Source organism: Coturnix japonica, chromosome 1, assembly GCF_001577835.2.
Source record: "Coturnix japonica isolate 7356 chromosome 1, Coturnix japonica 2.1, whole genome shotgun sequence".
NCBI classification, from domain to species: Eukaryota; Metazoa; Chordata; class Aves; order Galliformes; family Phasianidae; genus Coturnix; species Coturnix japonica.
The window spans coordinates 173902716-173920260 of record NC_029516.1 but is presented as its reverse complement, the minus strand read 5'-3'; the positions used below and the strand labels follow the sequence as shown (position 1 = coordinate 173920260).

General features: G+C 46.5%; 1 protein-coding gene across 1 annotated transcript in view; it reads right to left on the bottom strand.

Moving 5' to 3' along the window:
• DCHS1 (dachsous cadherin-related 1) overlaps positions 1–17515 on the bottom strand; it is a 75405-nt gene extending 57890 nt beyond the window's left edge. Inside the window, exon 1 of the mRNA XM_032442289.1 lies at positions 17394–17515. The gene's annotated coding sequence lies outside the window, so the exon portion shown is untranslated. The remainder of the gene's footprint in view (positions 1–17393) is intronic.
• Positions 17516–17545: the final 30 nt, after the last annotated feature.

Below are 17545 nucleotides of genomic sequence, written 5' to 3'. Positions count from 1 at the left end.
GTGATTCTGCCCATCTGCTCTGCTCTCCTGAGACCCCACCTGGAGTACAGCACGCAGTTCTGCAGCCCCCAACACAAGAAGGGCAGGGAGCTGTTGGAGCAGGTCCAGAGGAGGGCCACAAAGATGATCAGAGGGCTGGAGCACCTGCACTGTGGGGGCAGGCTGAGAGAGGAGTGGGTCTGCAGCCCAGAGGAGAGAAGGTTGCGGGGTGACTTTATAGTGAGTGGCCTTCCAGTAGCTGAAGGGGCTACAGGAAAGCTGGGGAGAGACTTTTTATAAGCGACATGATGAAGGGAAAGCATGTGTGCCCCGGTGGCGCAGTGGTTAAAGACGCCGCCTTGCAACACTGGGGCCCGGGGTTCGAATCCCCCCCGTGGTGCATGTGGTAGAAGTGCTGCTCTGCTACACAGAGGCTCAAATCCTGGTGGTTGGACTCGATGATCTCTAAGGTCCCTTCCAACCCGCACGAGACTGTGATACTGTGAAATGGTTTTAAACTGGAGGAGGGTAGATTTAGAGTAGATATCAGGATGTTGAGATGCTGGTGCAGGTTGTTGATACAGGGGCATCCTCAAGGCTGTGGATGCCCCCTGCCTGGAAGCACTCAAGGCCAGGCTGGATGGGGCTGGGAGCAACCTGGGGTATGGGAGGTGTCCCTGCCTACAGCAGGGGGTTGGAAAGAGATGGACTGAAGGGTCTCTTTCAGCCCAAACCATTCTGTGATTCTGTGATTTGAAAAGCCTTTGAAAGAAGGCCACGAAGTATAGAAGGAGTTGCAAGGTTATCTTAGATAGCAAATGGAGCTGCTACCTCAGCTTCAAAGCTCTATATTCACATCTTGGTCAAAAAGAAATGCTAGTTCACTGCTGTTGGGTGTAATCTGACTAGCTGACTTTGAACCTTACTATGGAAGAGTTATTAATCTCTTGGTTGTCTAAATGAGTACAAATCTCCTGCCACATATGGTTCTTGCAATAGACATATTTCTGTGCCACAGGTTTTGTTCGTGAGCAGCAGGGAGCTCTAAATGTGAGGTCTTGTTGGGCCTGATGTGTTGGATGGCTTTAGTGTAGAGCAGGGCAAATTCATGTCTTCCAATAATTAATTACTGTAAATGATTACAATCAAAGAACTTTTTTGAAGATTGAAGCAGTCCACCTAGAAGAAGGTGGACTGAGCAGTGGTTATAACATCATACTCAGATAACGCTTAAGGTAGCAATACGTTGCCATCTCCTTCCCTTAGGTCCTATTCCTGGCATGTCATATCCTGGATGTGACTCCTGCAGTCTGTGTTCTTTCCAGGGCTCCATTCATCTCAGTTGTAAATGCCTTAGCACTTGATTGTGAAACCTGCGTCCTTTAGTGGAATTCTCTAGCACAGTAAAACCTTTGAAATAACCGGGCTTGAAAAGTTTTCCTTTGTTACCTCCGCATCTTAAACTGACATTATACCACACGTTTTGCAGGCTGAGCGCTTCTGCTCATTGTTTCACTGGTCCCAGCCCCGGACTCGTCTATGATTTTCTGGTTTCATGCATTCTCTTGTATTTTGACTTGGGATTTCTCAAACAGATCATTTGGTATTAAGTTATAGCAGCACCTAAAGGTTAAGTCTTCAAGCGCAGAAATAAAACAATTCATTTCCAGAAGACAAAATAATCAAAAGTGAGACCTACATGTAAGCAGATGAAATAAAGAACATGGAAGAAGGAGGCTGCATGTGAGCCAGAGGTGAAAATCTTTGCAGATACTCTGTAAACAGTACACTGTACACAGATTTGAGATAGAAAAAACACATTCAGGCCTATCAACTGCCTTATTTCTATAACTCAGAGGGGGTTCAGCTGCATCCTGAAGCAACTGTCAAGCTTAGCAGGTGTGTGTCTACCTGATTCCTCCAGCTCTCCCAAAACAAAGACACCATTAACTTGCTAGTCGATCTATTGAGTGTTAAATTTTATTCACTGTAATCAAAACCTATTATTTCTTGTACTATCTATCATGAGCGCTGGAAGCAGATTTTTCTCTTTGCAATTTTCTTCTACAAACCAAAGCAGTTATCACATTGGTTCCCTCTTTAAGAGTATTTAATCTTTCCATAATGCATTTTCTCAACCTCTAATAATCTCCTCTGGACTTTCTCAGATCAGTCAGCATTCTCTGAAGTGCACTCACTAAGACTGGACACGGAACTGCAGGTGAGAGCCTGACCAGAGGAAGTACAGCCAGAAATGTTACTTGGTGCATCTTACAAATCACATTCCTGTTTATGCCATCTCGTGTGCTTGTTTTCATGGCACTGTGCCCTTGGCTTATTCATATTCAGATTAGAGATAACTCTAAACCCAACATTTTTCTGGAGTACTATTGTTTAGATAATTCTACTAATTATATTTTTAAATATTTCTAGGCAGTAATAATACTAATCCCTACTCCTATGCAAAATAATAATAGCAATAATTCAAACTATAAAATACCTAACAGTTCTTTTCATAGAATCATAGAATCACAGAATCACAAGGTTGGAAAGGACCTACAAGATCACCCAGTCCAACCGTCCTCCCATTACTGTAGCTACAGCAAACCACTGAACCATCTCTCATAGCTCCTCATCCAGATGCCCCTTGAACACTGACAGTGATGGTGCCTCCACCACCTCCCTGGGCAGCCATTCCAGTGCCTGACCACCCTGTGAGAGAAAAATTTCCTTCTTATGTCCAGTCTAAACCTCATCTGATACAACTCGTGGCCATTTCCTCGGGTCCTGTTTGTTGCCTGGCAGAAGAGGCCAAGCCCCTCCTCATCACAGCGTCCCTTCAGGACACTGTAGAGTGCAGTGAGGTCTCCCCTGAGCCTCCTCTTCTCCAGGCTGAACAATCCCAGCTCCCTGAGCCGCTCCTCATAAGACTTGGGCTCCAGACCCATCACCAGTTTATTTGCCCTTCTCTGGACACGTTCCAGGGCCTCAATGTCTTTCTTGTAGTGAGGAGCCCAAAACTGAACACAGTACTTGAGATGCGGCCTCACCAGAGCTGAGTACAGAGGGATGATCACCTCTCTGCTCCTGCTGGCCACACTATTTCTTATACAGGCCAGGAACTGTTGGCCTTCTTGGCCACCTGGGCACACTGTCGGCTCATGTTCAGCCAAGCATCGACCAACACCCCCAGGTCCCTTTCCTCTTCACAGTCATCCAGCCACTCTGTCCCAATCCTACAGCGCTGCATGGGATTATTGTTACCCAAGTGCAGAACCCGGCACTTGGCCTTGTTGCACCTCATCCCATTAACCTCAGCCCAGCGATTCAGCCTATCCTGATCCCTCTGGAGGGCCTCCCTACCCTCAGGCAGATCAACACCACCTCCCAACTTGGTGTCATCTGCAGACTTACTGAGGGTGCACTCAGTGCACTCATCTAGGTCATCAATGACGATGTTAAAAAAGATGGGCCCTAGTAATAATTTTAATAGTTTTAATAGCTTTATTACAATTTATAGCATATGCCCATCATGCATAAAAAACAGAGAAGTAGGACAAGTTCTTTCTCTTAGATTTGAAACCCATAGAAAATATCACAGGATCACAGACTTACAGGGCTTGGGAGAGACCGCTAGAGATCATTGAGTCCAACTCCCCTGAAAAACAGGCTCCCTGCAGTGGGCTGCACAGGTTGAGGTCCAGGCGGGTCTGGAATATCTCCAGAGAAGCCACAGCCTCCCTGGGCAGCCTGGTCCAGTGCTCCATCATCCGCACTGTGAAGAATTTCCTTCTCATATTAATGCAGAACTTCCTGTGCTCCAGTTTATGGCCATTTCCCCCTCTCCTGTCCTTACAGACCACTGAAAAGAGGTTGGCCATGTCCCACACTTCAGATATTTATAAACATTAAGGAGATCCCCTCTCAGTCTTCTTTCCTCAAGGCTGAACAGACCCAGGTCACCCAGCCTTTCCTCACAGGGGAGATGTTCCAGGCCCTTTATCATCTTTGTGGCCTTCTGCTGGACTCTCTCCAGGAGATCCCTGTCTGTCTTGTACCAAGGAGCCCAGAACTGCATACAGTGCTCCAGGTGAGGCCTGATCAGGGCACAGGAGAGGGGGAGGATCACCTCCCTTCCCCTGCTGGCCACGCTCCTTTTAAAGCCCCCCAGAATTCCATTGGTTCTCTTGGCTGCCATGGCACACTGCTGGCTCATGGCCAACCTGTCACCCACCGGGACACCCAGGCCCTACTCTGCAGAGCTCCTCTCCAGCAGCTCACAGCCCAGCCTCCACTGATACTCGCAGTCATTCCTTCCCAGCTGGAAGACTCTACACTTGCTCTTGCTAAACCTCATTGGTTTCTTGTTGGCCCAGCTCTCCAACCTGTCCACGTCTTGCTGAATGGCAGCACAGCCTTCCGGTGTGCCAGCCACTGCTCCCAGCTTTGACTCACTGGCATGTTTACTGAGGGTGGGCACTACCCCCTCCTCAAGGTCGCTGACAAAGATACTGAACAAGACCAGACCCAGCACCAACCCCCAGGGAACACTGCTAGTCACAGGCCTCCAACTGGACCCTGCACTGCCGATCACCACCCTCCGAGCTCGGCCAGTCAGCCAGATCTCAGCCCACATCACTCCCCACTCATCTGTCTCACACTCAGATTCATTATGAAATTGCCATGGGAGACAGTATCAAAAGTCTTGCTGAAAATATCTATCAGTTCTTTAGCTTATGGGGACAACTGGATAGATGATTTCATAAATCATTAGTAATGTAGAGGCATGCATGTAAGGACGCTTCAAGGTGAACCACTTTTTGGTTGCATCTTGATTATTTGGACTGGGAAGTCAAATGCAGCTCAGCATAATGCTGGAAAAGCACTCTGGTGTACCTCTGACTGCAAGGAGTGCCCGCGAGACAGAGAGGCTTTGGTTACTTGAAACAATAACAAAAACAAGTCAACTTGTTAATATTTCCAATGACTGTTATTTTATTTGATAAATGTATATGTAGATATAACAGATCGCTTTAAGGTGTTGGCCCTAGATCTTTATGACACAGACATCAAAGCAGGATTAAACACTATACTTGTGTTCCATATTACATCAAATGATTAACTGCAGATGAGAAATCCTCCTCCAGCAGTTTTTCTAATGAGGTCTTACACAGATTTCCCTGTAGTTCAGTGCTGCTCAGTATTCTGACTAACAATCTGCAAGGAAGTATCAGCTACCTAAACAGTAGCACACTGTACAACAGGAAAGTTACATTGCTGCAGTTCTAGTAATACATTTAGTGTTCAGTATTTGTAAATACTGTAGAAAAAGTGGCCAGAGAAGAGTCACAAGAATGAATTGAGATCCAGAGGTCAATTTTCAACATGGAGAGCCTTGGAAAGATAAGAAAATGGAGTGAGTTCTGAGGATCTGTAAGAGTACGTGCTGCTTGCCCCATTCACATACCCCTTAAGTGAAGGTTGAATTCTGTCACACCATTGAATGATTTTTATGATGAGAAAAGGGAATGAGAAAATGATGAGAAAAAACCATCCAGCACATTTCAGTCTGTGAGCCAAGACAGAACTGAAATCAACATTTCCAGAGAGGGAAGTTGCCTGAGCGGAGCCCTGTGCTACTGACTGCTCTGCTTCCTGCCCTGGCTTCTTCTGTTCTCCTGGAATCTCTTCATCCCCATTTCTGCAGCAGGGTGACCTCATTTGGCAGCAGCCTCTGAGAGCTTACATTGACTAAACCAAAGCGCCTCATTCTCATAGGTGCCTCTTAGAAAGTTGCTCAGTAAGACCTGAACTTCCTCCCTGGTAGCAAACAAGTCTCCTTCTGTTCCACTGAAAATCAGCTGGGAGGAAGTGAGATGGGGAGGTGGTTTCCGAAATCCTGTGGATTGTGATTACAGACGTAGTCTCAAAATCCATGAGGTGGGGGTGGGGAGCACAGGACCTGCATGGGAAACCCACATTATTTTGGTGTGAGCTGAACATGTGCCTTTGATAACACTGTTCACAGGCACATACAAGCCTGGCAGCAAAGGGCTTGCTGTTGCTTTGAAAAAGGAAGAAATCAGTTTGAGGGATATCCCTTTCCAAATAATAAAGCTTTTTGCTTTGGAGGAGCTGGTGCTTTCTATATATAGTGAGGTAATTATTTCAGAATGGAAAATGTTTGTTCAGGAAGGAAAGGCTCTGAGATCAGCGGAGTCAAGTCTCACCCACAGGCTGTTGACTGCATTGGACTCTTCTGCCAGCAGCAGAGAACTGGGAGGAGGACTCTGAAGGGATTAATTAACTGCCCAGGAGTCACCCATCTATACCTGAGTTCTCCTTGATCGTGGCCTTGGGTTCAGATGTGACTCAGAGGGGCAGTTTCTGAAGTAAGATCTGATGATTCTTTTAGGAAAAAGAAAACCGAGGACGGTCAAACATCCTTTTTTTTCTTTGATAAGTGAATTTTGTCATTCCACAACCAATACACCGTGGATGTGCACTAAATATACCTTCCACAAACAGGCACAGGAAGCTGTGTTTCCTAATCTAGACAGGATGACATACAAACACACATTTTCACACACACACAGTTCTACACACCCATTCATGGATGCACGCCTTGAACTCACAAACTGGTGTGATACTGCTCCATCTAGTGGAAATTAATGTATTACACAGTCTTCATTTCACTAAGTATTATTATTTTTGTTTTGTTGCACTGTTCATGAGTCTGAGATACAGAGCAAGAAAACTCTGTGCATACTTACTGTGCTTAAACTTTTTAAAAGTGGGGAAAAAATAATAAGCTTGCATTATCCTGGGTTCCATTAAGAGAAGTGTGGCCAGCAGATCAAGGGAGGTGATTCTGCCCATCTGCTCTGCTCTCCTGAGACCCCACCTGGAGTACAGCACGCAGTTCTGCAGCCCCCAACACAAGAAGGGCAGGGAGCTGTTGGAGCAGGTCCAGAGGAGGGCCACAAAGATGATCACAGGGCTGGAACACCTCTCCTATGAAGACAGGCTGAAAAAGCTGGGGCTTTTCAGCCCAGAGAAAAGGCTGCAGGGTGACTTTATAGTGAGTGGCCTTCCAGTAGCTGAAGGGGCTACAGGAAAGCTGGGGAGAGACTTTTTATAAGGATGTGTAGTGACAGGATGAAGAGAAATGGTTTTAAACATGAAGAGGGTAGATTTAGAGCAGATATCAGGATGAAATTATTTCCTGTGAGGGTGCTGAGGTGCTGGCACAAGTTGCCCATTGAGTCTGTGGATGCCCCCTGCCTGGAAGCACTCACGGCCAGGCTGGATGGGGCTGTGAGCAGCCTGGGCTATGGGAGGTGTCCCTGCCTACAGCAGGGCTTGGGACTGGGTGAGCTGCAAGGTACCTCCCAACCCAAACCATTCTGCTGTTCTATCATTGCATCTTAAGCTGTCAAGATGAATTTAATGTGACAAAGACATCGAGTTTAATGTCGGATGCATTAAAAAGAGCATAGCCAGCAGGCTGAAGGAGGTGATCCTCCCCTGCTACTCTGCCCCAGTGAGGCCACACTGTGTCCTGCTTCAGGCTCCTCAGTTCAAAGACGACAGGGATCATCTAGAGAGTCCAGCCTTATCTTGTTGCATACCTGTGTGACCTGCTTAGGAGGGGGTTGGACTCAATGGTCTCTTGAGGCCCCTTCCAACCCTTGCAGCTCTGTGATGTCCAGGCAGCAATTGAAGGGGGTCTCTGAGGGACACGACAAACTGTCAGACCATTCCACAGAGGAAAGTTGGCAGTGCAGGTTTGCAAGCTCTGTACCGGGATGTTTGTCTCTAGCATATCTATGCTCAGGGTGCAGAACAGAGTAAGCTGTTAGGCAGTATTTGTGGCTGATCCTAAGTGCTCAGAGAAGCACGGATAACAGACTGCTGAGAGAGAACAGAATGGCCTTAGGAGACTCAGCTACTTCAGGATAAGAGTGGCAGATGAAATTCAGCAGAGAGAAATCTAAAGTGGAGCCTAAGGGAAAACTATCCCCGATTCACATGTCAAATTAGGGCATATGAGATGATTATGATAGAGAATTCAGCTTAAAAGAATCTTGCAGAAATATCAGCTAAGTGCTCAGCAGCCGAAGGAGCATATTAAGAATTGGATGACTGTGAAGAGGAAAGGGACCTGGGGGTGTTGGTTGATGGTCTTGGCCTCTTCTGCCAGGCAACAAACAGGACCCGAGGAAATGCACACAAGTTGTATCAGATGAGGTTTAGATTGGACGTAAGAAGGAACTTTTTTTCTCAGAGCACTGGAATGGCTGCACAGGGAGGTGGTGGAGTCGCCATCACTTGCAGTGTTCAAGAGGCATCTGGATAGGGAGCTGGGAGATACGGGTTAGGGGTTTGCTGTAGGTATGGTAAAGGAAGGATGGCTGGACTAGATGATCTTATGGGTCCTTTCCAACCTTGTGTTTCTATGATTCTATGGTAAGAACTATTAGGGTTATTTGTTTCATATTCTTCAGTCCTTCAGCAACTCTTGTGACAAAATTAACACTACAACAGATAGAACAATAGATTGCCAGTAAGTTCTTCCACCTTGATGCATCCTAAGGGAACTCTAGCTCTGTTTGCTGCAATACTGATTTTTAGCTTGTCCACTACCGCTATGAAGCTCTTCAGCCTTATTTTTCTGGGCAGACACATGATCATGAAGACGCTTTGCAGTTTACCATTTCACTGTTTTATTACTTCCCTGTTTATATTCCTGCCAATATTAGTATCAACTGCAAACCGTATAAGAGGTGACTTTTTATTTACATTCAAAACACCAGAAATATTGAAGGAACACTTTAAGCTTCAAGTGTTCCTTCTGACAACTTTTCCCTCTGAGACATCCCATTATATGAACATATGTTTAAACAGATACAGTACTTTTAAACAAAAATGACATGGAGTATAACAGAGCATGTTATAATTTGAACTGGTTTGTTGTTTTGTTTTGACAGGCTTCAAGTACAGGCCTACTCTGGTTGTAGCTGGCTGTTTTTGGGCCCTCACCACAAGAAATTTAGGATCTCAGCCCCCAGCAGAAGAAAGACACGGAGCTGTGGGGCAGGTCCAGAGAAGCCCATGAAGATGCTTAGAGGGCTGGAGCACCTCTGCTATGGAGGCAGGCTGAGGGTGGTGCACTTGTTCAGCCTGGAGAAGGCTCAGAGTGATCTGAGAGCCAGCATAGCTTCACCAATGGCAGATTGTGCCTGACAAATCTGGTGGCCTTCTATGATGAAGTGATGACACCAGCAGACAAAGGAAGGGCAGCCGATGTATTCTACCTGGAATCGTGCAAGGCTTTTGACATGGTTCCACACCACATCCTTATCTCCAAATTGGAGAGAGATGGATTTGAAGGCTGGACTATTAGGTGGATAAAGAATTGGTTGGATGGTCATAGCCAGAGGGTTGTTGTCAATGGCTCTATGTCCAGAAGGAAGCCAGTCACAAGTGGTGACTTCAGTGCTCTTCAATATCTTTATCAGTGTCACAGACAGTGGGACTGATTGTACCTCCAGCTGATGACACCAAGCTGAGTGGTAGGTCTTGGGGGTCCTGATGAACAACAAGCTGGACATGAGCCAGCAGCGCGTGCCTACAGCCTGGAAGGCCAACAGTACCCTGGGCTGCATTAACAGAGCTGTGGCAAGCAGGGAGAGAGAAGGGATTTTCCCTCTTTGCTCTGCCCTTGTGAGGCACCATCTGGAGTATTGCGTTTAGGCCTGGGGCTTTCTTCCTTTCTTTTTCTCCCCCTCCCTCCCCTCCTCCCTCACATCCATCCTTTCCTCCTCCCTTCCTTTCTCCCTTCCCCTTCCTTCTCTCCTCCCTTCCTCTCCCTTCCCTCCTCCCTCCCCTGCTTCCTCCCTTCCTTCCTTTCGTTTCTTTCCCAAAGCGTGTGTTAGTGAGTCAAGGAAAAGATAATTCAGAGAAGTTCCACGTTGTGTTTTAAAAGATACTAAACTAAGTCTCTTTGTTGTTTTATGATTTATGAATGCTAGTCATATCCCAGTTAAATCTGAATCCTTCTGTTCTGAAGATAAAACTCAGTTACACACTAAATTTGTTGTCATCAGTGGCAGAGTCTGGCTGGAAGCCTGTAACTAGCAGTGTTCCCTAGGGGTCAGTGCTGGGTCAGGTCTTGTTCAACATCTTTATCTGTGTCCTGGATGAAGGGATGGAGTCCACCCTTGTCATGTTTGCTGATGGTACAAAGCTGAGAGGAGTGGCTGATAGCCCAGAAAGCTGTGCTGCCATTCAACAAGACCTGGACAGACTGAAGGATATTGGGGGTTGAAACTACATGATCCTTGAGGTCCCTTCCAACCCGGGTCATTCTGTGATATTGTGGAGAGGAACCTGATGAGGTTTAACAAGAGGAAGGGTAGAGTCTTGTGCCCAGGGAGGAACAACTACATGCATCAATACAGGTTAGGGGATGACCTGTGGGAGAGGAACACTGACGAGAAGGACCTGGGTATCCTGGTGAACAACAGGTTGGCCATGAACCAGCAGTGTGCCCTGCTGGCCAAGAAACCCAATGGTATCTTGAGATGCATTATAAAAAGCAAGGACAGTACATCAAGGGAGGTGATCTTTTGCCTCTACTCTGCCCTAGTGAAGATGTAGCATCTCCATTATGAGGAAAGGCTAAGAGACTTTGAACTCTTCAGTCTGGAGAAGAGAAGGCTGAGAGGGGATCTCATAACTGTTTATAAATATCTAAAGTGCAGGAGTCAAGTTGATGAGGACAGACTCTTTTCAGTGGCATGCAGCAATAGAACAAGGAGCAACAGGCAGAAACTAGAACACAGGAAGTTCCACACTAACACACAGAAGAACCTCTTCATTATGAGAGTGGCAGAGCACCAGAACAGATTGCCCAAAGATGTTGTGAACTCTCCTTCTCTGGATATATTCAAGATCCATCTGGATGCCTTCCTTTGTGAACTGCCTTAGGCAACCTGCTTTAGCAGGCAGGTTGGACTCAATGATCTATAGGAGTCCCCCCCCAACCCCTTCAATTCTGTGATTCTGTTGTTAACAACAGTAGTCCAAGCTATACATTAGTCCTTAGGATGGGTTATAAGGACAAGACTAGAGTGCCACTCTTCACAGTATAATGTCACCTCAGTAGAACTGAAAGATGGAGAAACGTGAGAAAAGTCTGTTGCGTTTCATCTTCCATTTCTAATTGGTGTTTTGTTCACTCTACTGCTCCAAGCCTGAGAAAGGGAGTCATTTCCTCCTGGGAGCAGGTCTGTTCTGGATCTCACTAAGAACTGGTCTCATCCCCCAACAAAGACTCCCTTCCTTTGGAATGAGAACATTCCTGCATCCTTCCTCTGGACTGGGACTGCACTGTTCATCAACTCCTGCAATCGTGCAGCATCTTGGCTTCTCTGAAATGAGAGATAATTAAAACCTTTTCTGGTACTGCTTTCTCCACCCAGAATAGAAAGTGCCTCTCTCCATTACAAAAACCATTCCCAGCCCAGAACAAAGGCCAGAAGTTTCTGGTAAGTAGAGATTGCACCACAAGAAAGCATGGCCCAGCATGATTTATATTGCTTCCTCCTTGCCATCTATGTGTGGGGCCCCAGTGTGATGACATCCTGGCTCAGATGCTATAAACAAGGCCATATTAATGGATCATAAACTCCTTGGAGGCTGGCTGGATGTCTGTATTAGGTTATGAGTTCCTGGAAGCAGAGATAATAGCAAGGTGAATCTGAGAATAGGCAGTTGAAGAAATGGGGGGTCAAGATACTGGAGAAGTACTTTCCCTTTGCTAGTCCTGTTCATCTGAGCCTCTTACAAAGAAGCTGGTGAACGTGATTCTGGTTTTAGCATCACATGGATGAGGAGCTGAAATCTGTGGAAAGCAGCACCATGTCTGTGTAATACTGCTGCTCCCTGAAACATCGGGCAATGTAAGAAATAGGCACCTGCAAGAGGTGCGCAGAAGGCATAATGCATTGAGGATTATGAGAAAATTTGCTTAGAGTCCAAGTCCAAATTGGAATTCATTTTCTGAAAGCCCTTTTGTAGATTCATTCTGGGTAACTTTACAACCGTATTAAAACTAAAGAGAATGTTTGCCTTTATTCTCTGATTATAGGGGACACCTCAAACCAGAACTCCTTACTACCTACAATCATAGAATCACAGAATCACAAGGTTGGAGAGGACCTATAATATCATCCACTCCCACCGTCCTCCCATTACTGTAGCTACAGCAAACCACTGAACCATCTCTCGTAGCTCCTCATCCAGACACTCTTGAACACCACCAGGGATGGCGACTCCACCTCCTCCCTGGGCAGCCATTCCAGTCAGGATGGGTTTAAGTGCTTATCCCATGACACTGCCATTATGCCAGTAATCATTATACTAATGAAATACACATATGTAGTGCCAATCCTTTTTTGTTTACAGTACTGCCCTTTTTATATCCTCTTCAAAATAGATTTTAGTCCAACTAATAAAACTGAGAACTCATAATTTATTGGTCATCTAATGTAATCAATAAATCCTTTAATTTCTACTTTCCAGGACACAGCCACTTGCCAGTAACCACGAAGTGCTTATGGGACTCTCACAGAAACAACAGCCCTACTGGATGACAATTATCCATTGTAATACACAGCAACAGATTTTAAACCAAAAGTTTATGAATTACTGCTCAGTGTTTATTCAGCTCTTCATGCACTACTGCCAAATGCTTTATAAAAATCCCCTATCTGTCTCTGATGTGACAAAATTCCTTTTCTTTTTTTACACACTCTCTACCTTGAAGATATAAAATTTGATCTTTTCACTATTCTACCGATGGAGAATTGAGACACGCATTTGAGGAGGAAACAATATAACAGTCAGATTTTGAAGGTCTTTAAGTCACCGAAGAAGCTATGAAACAGACCATGTTTAATTACTGCATTTCAAAAGAAGCACAGGGAAGAGTCCTCCTATCTAGCGCACAGAGGGAGCTTGGAAATGCTTACGTCTGTAGACTAAATGGCTAGAGGAACAGCATCCCCATGCATCGGGTCCTTAAAGAGAGGCAGAAAGGTTACTTCTGAAACTTCCCAAATTGTAATGGCTCATTTCTCTTTGAAAAACCCAACACTACACAATAAATGAGTTCAAGTTGTTTAGAGAAAGAAAGCAAACTGAGAAGGTGTGATGAAGTCCTTGAATAACACCGACATAAGATGAATGCAGCATCAAATGATGTAATTGGTGTATCAGAGTACCATGGTTGCTTTGCCACAATCCATGGTTATTCATAAAATGTCAAGTGAGATGAGGAGTTCTTCCCACCAGATGAAAGCCAGAGTGGGGGTCAGTATCACTTGAAGTAGAAAAGTGCCTTCCCACAAGGAGAAGATTTCATTAAAGGCATTTTTCAGACAGCTGAGGTATTTTTAAAGAAAGACATGACCATAGCTCTGCCTAAGATCAAGCTTTTGACCTTCAACACGGAATTGACAATATAACTTCATGATCTTTGTAATCTATTAGCAAGGAGATTTTTAAAGACCACAGTACTGCAAGGAATAAAACAGGAAAGCAAATCACATAATATAACACCATATCTCCACTGGTCTTATAGCCTTGTTGCTATCTTGCTCAGAAATGTACAGTGCTTGTATAGTTAATGACAGTCATCAGTCCCTCTCACGGTGTGCAACAACAACCCTTCCGCCATGTTGCCTAGGGCTGGTACTGTGTTACATGTCCAAGAATTTCCCACAATGTGCCATTTTCATTTTATAAATAACATTGTGTAGGTAATTCCCCATGATCCTTTGGTCCAAGATCTCTGCAAAACAAAAACAAAAGACAACAAAACCCCATCTCAATATTGTTTGCCCTCACATCTCCTCAGCCTGTTCTTTGTACCCTCCTCGCTTCATACATCTAAATCCATTACAGTGTTGCTGCAAATATTCTTTCTCCAATTTGGCGTTTTAGTGATGTCCTCACCTCATCTCTACTGCAGTTTCTATAAAGCAACAAAGCACACCACATCTTTTACCTTTTAAAATCCCTTAGAAGAGTTTCCTGTGCTTTTTAATTTTTGTTAAAAAACACAGGGTAATCACCAATTTCTTCTCTTCTGCCATCAACGGAATCAATATTTTTTGCTACTTTCAAAACTTCTGTAGTTATTTTTGAAAAAGAGAAGAAAATTTTCCACTGAGCATTGGAGAAACATTGGAACTGGTTGCCCAGAAAGGCTGCCTCCTTCTTGGAAGCATTCAAGGCCAGGCTGGATTACAGAATCATGGAATAATTTGGGTTGGAAGGGACCTCAAGGATCACAAAACTTCAACCCCCCACCACAGGCAGGGCCACCAACCTCCACATTTAATGTGAGTCCAGGCTGCCCAGGGCCCCATCCAAGCTGGCCTTGAACACCTCCAGGGATTTGAGCAACCTGGTCTTGTGGAAGGGGGGGTTGGAACTAAGTGATCTCAAAGGTCTCTTTCAACTCAAACCATCCTATGATTCCTTGACAGTGGATTATTTTGGATTACAATATATTGGATTATTGTTTTTTCAGGTTCTTAAAAATGGCTAGGAGTTGGTTCCTGTGATTGTAACTTCTTTTGTCAATCACCGCTTTTGATGACATAGCTGTCTTTTGTAAGGTATTTAGGATGTACACTCAGGAGTTGCATGTGTGTAGAGGACGTAGAGGTTATGTTGCTCATCTCTAAATTTTGCCATATTGGCCTTAGCTTGACAAGGCTTTGCCTTGTAACCGAGGCCTCTGCGGTACTACAATGTCACAACAGGACTGAGACCTGAGATTAATGTAATCTGTTCTTCGGGATTTTGCCACATTATCCTAGATTAGCAGATGAGTCCAGCCCTCCCCTCTTGCAGTATTCAGGAGCAACAAGACAAATAGGTAATGAAAGAAGCAGGTATCAATATCATTAATGTATAGCCCTACTGCTCCTCACAATGTAGATGTGTAACCTCGATATCATTCATAGAACTTTCTCCCAGATGCAAGCTGATAATGAAACTGTGATGCAACCGATAACCTGCAGCATGCATCCAAAGTGATCAGAACAATAGGAAAGATAAGGGAAAATGCTTTGCCGTTCAGCCCATGTGAAGGCCCCATCTTTGGCCCACACTGAGTCGAAGCCAGACTCTGACACGGAATGGAGTGCCCCCTTCTGTGGGAGGGCAGCACCACTCACTTTAACTTCCCTCTCAGGGATGCTGGTGTCCCACACCTTCCAGGCTCAGCGGCCTCTCGCTCTGGAGCACTCCCTGTTTCTCATCGGGGTTCTCTGACGCCATCTCTGAGGTCAGGAAGCAACGGCCACGCCTTGCCTGCTCCTAAACAAAAGACTATAGATAGCTGTGGCAGCAAATGCTTCTCATTATGTACTCCTCACTCCTCAGACTGCCTGCCCAGTTGGGGGTGGGAGCAGCATGGGGCCCTGAGATGCCTGTGCTGCTCCGCTGTGTGTTTTCTGTTATGTGGGGTGAGGAGTGCATTCCTCACAGGCTTTGAATGTCTGCAAAGCCCCAGAGGAATCCTCAGAGGAGTGGGAGGAGAGATCAGGCAGGGAAGTTACCCATGCACATCAGGATAAGGCGCCCATCTCCTGCATTGGCCAGCAGAGGTGTCCAAACCTGATGAAAGCGCAAGTACTATGGCAGCACAGCCTCCCAGTGATGCATTTAAAAGCCTTACACTTCCCACCACCAAAGCTTGTTTAGCCAGGCTTGGTCTGGCAAAACAGATCAAGCAGTGATAAATCTGTCTGCTGGTGCTCTTAGAGTCAGTGCAGGATAGGTAAAGGAACCATTTCACACTAAGACTGGTTTTGAACCAAGAACAAATTAATATAAACTGGCTGTTATTGCATGCAATAAGAATTCTGGAGACTGCTGGCTTGTAACGTACAGCAATCACGCTCTAAAGCATCTTCTCAAAGTAAGAAGGACATGGAAGCAAACATTCCAGAGCCTGATAAAATGATGGGCCTGATAAAATTACAGGGTTTCATACCTATGGCAGCTTGAGTTTGGACACGGAGGCCCAAGAATGACCGTAGCCCACATTCTTTTCCTGTACCACAGACATCCAATATAGAGCCTCTCCTCATGCAGTATGCACGCAGTGCCCTGTACCAAGGACAGGAAACTGACCTCCCAGTCCCACTCCCTCTCAGCTTTATGTGTGTCTCATGCCTAGTTCATGTTTCAGCGTCTTCTAACAGAGCTTGCACAGAAGATTGTTATGGATATAGAAACATGGGGCTGGAAAAAACTTCCTGGGACAGCTGGATGCAGCGCTGAGTGGCCACTCCCCAACTTGGTGCCAAGCATCTTTTTTCATCATCATGCTCAGGATGCTTGTAGAATTGGGAACACTGCGGGACCTGAAGCATCAGCAGGACAGGACTGTGCTCCCTGTGAGCCTCAACTGCAACGAAATCGAAACATCATCTCCAAACTGCAGAGATGGGACGGCCAACAGAATAACGAACAGCCAGCAAAAGAACCTGGAGGGAAGTCGGCATCCCTGGAGAAAGTGCACACGTCCAGAATATAAACAGAGACACAGGAACTACTGAACTGCATCCTGCACTATCACTACAGAACTCAGGATGAGCTGCTTCAACCCGCTGGGCATGGCCTAAAAGGCAGCTCTACTGAAGTACACCCCTATAAAAAGAAATCCGTGTGGTTACAGGTAAAATGCTATAGCAGCAATGGTAGGAGCGAGCTGCAGCTACGTGGGTCCCAGCTAGAAATGTGCACACTGACCGTTCTCTGTATTAGTGACATTTTGTGACTCTAACTGGTGTAATGCACAATATACTGACGTGTGGACCACGAGATTTGTAGAGACACTGAGCAGAGATGCAACGTAGCCCCGGTACCAGCTCACTACGGTCAGAGCAGCACGGGGCTGCTCTACAACCCTCACCCAGCGCAAACCCCAAAGAGAAATAACGGGCACATCCACATTCTGTGCCGTGCCCCTGCTCGTTCCTGGCTCAGACCGCCGGCTGGGAGCACTCACAGGTGACGTCCCAGCACGGGCAGCTCCTGTGTCAGTTCAGCTCAGCACCGCACGGAGCTCCGCATGTTACTCAGCACCGCACGGAGCTCCGCACCGTTCCGCACCGCTCCGCATGTTACTCAGCACCGCACGGAGCTCCGCACCGTTCCGCACCGCTCCGCATGTTACTCAGCACCGCACGGGTCCCGGCGCCGCGCGGCCGCATCCCCGCACCCCGGGGGACCCTCCTGGTCCCGCATCGCTGCACGCAGCTCCGGGCAGCTCGGCTCGGTCGCCCCGCGCTCCGCTGACACCGCTCGTCCCGCGTCGCTCCGCTTACCGCGAGGAGCCGCCCGTTGCCGTGGCCGTGCTCTCCCTCTGCCGGGCTCAGCTCCGGCCCCGCCGAGCGCCGCGGCAGCAGCGGGACAACGCGGCCGGGCCGGGAGCTGCACGGAGAGAGCACGGGGAGGGAGGGACTGCGGGCCGGGCCGG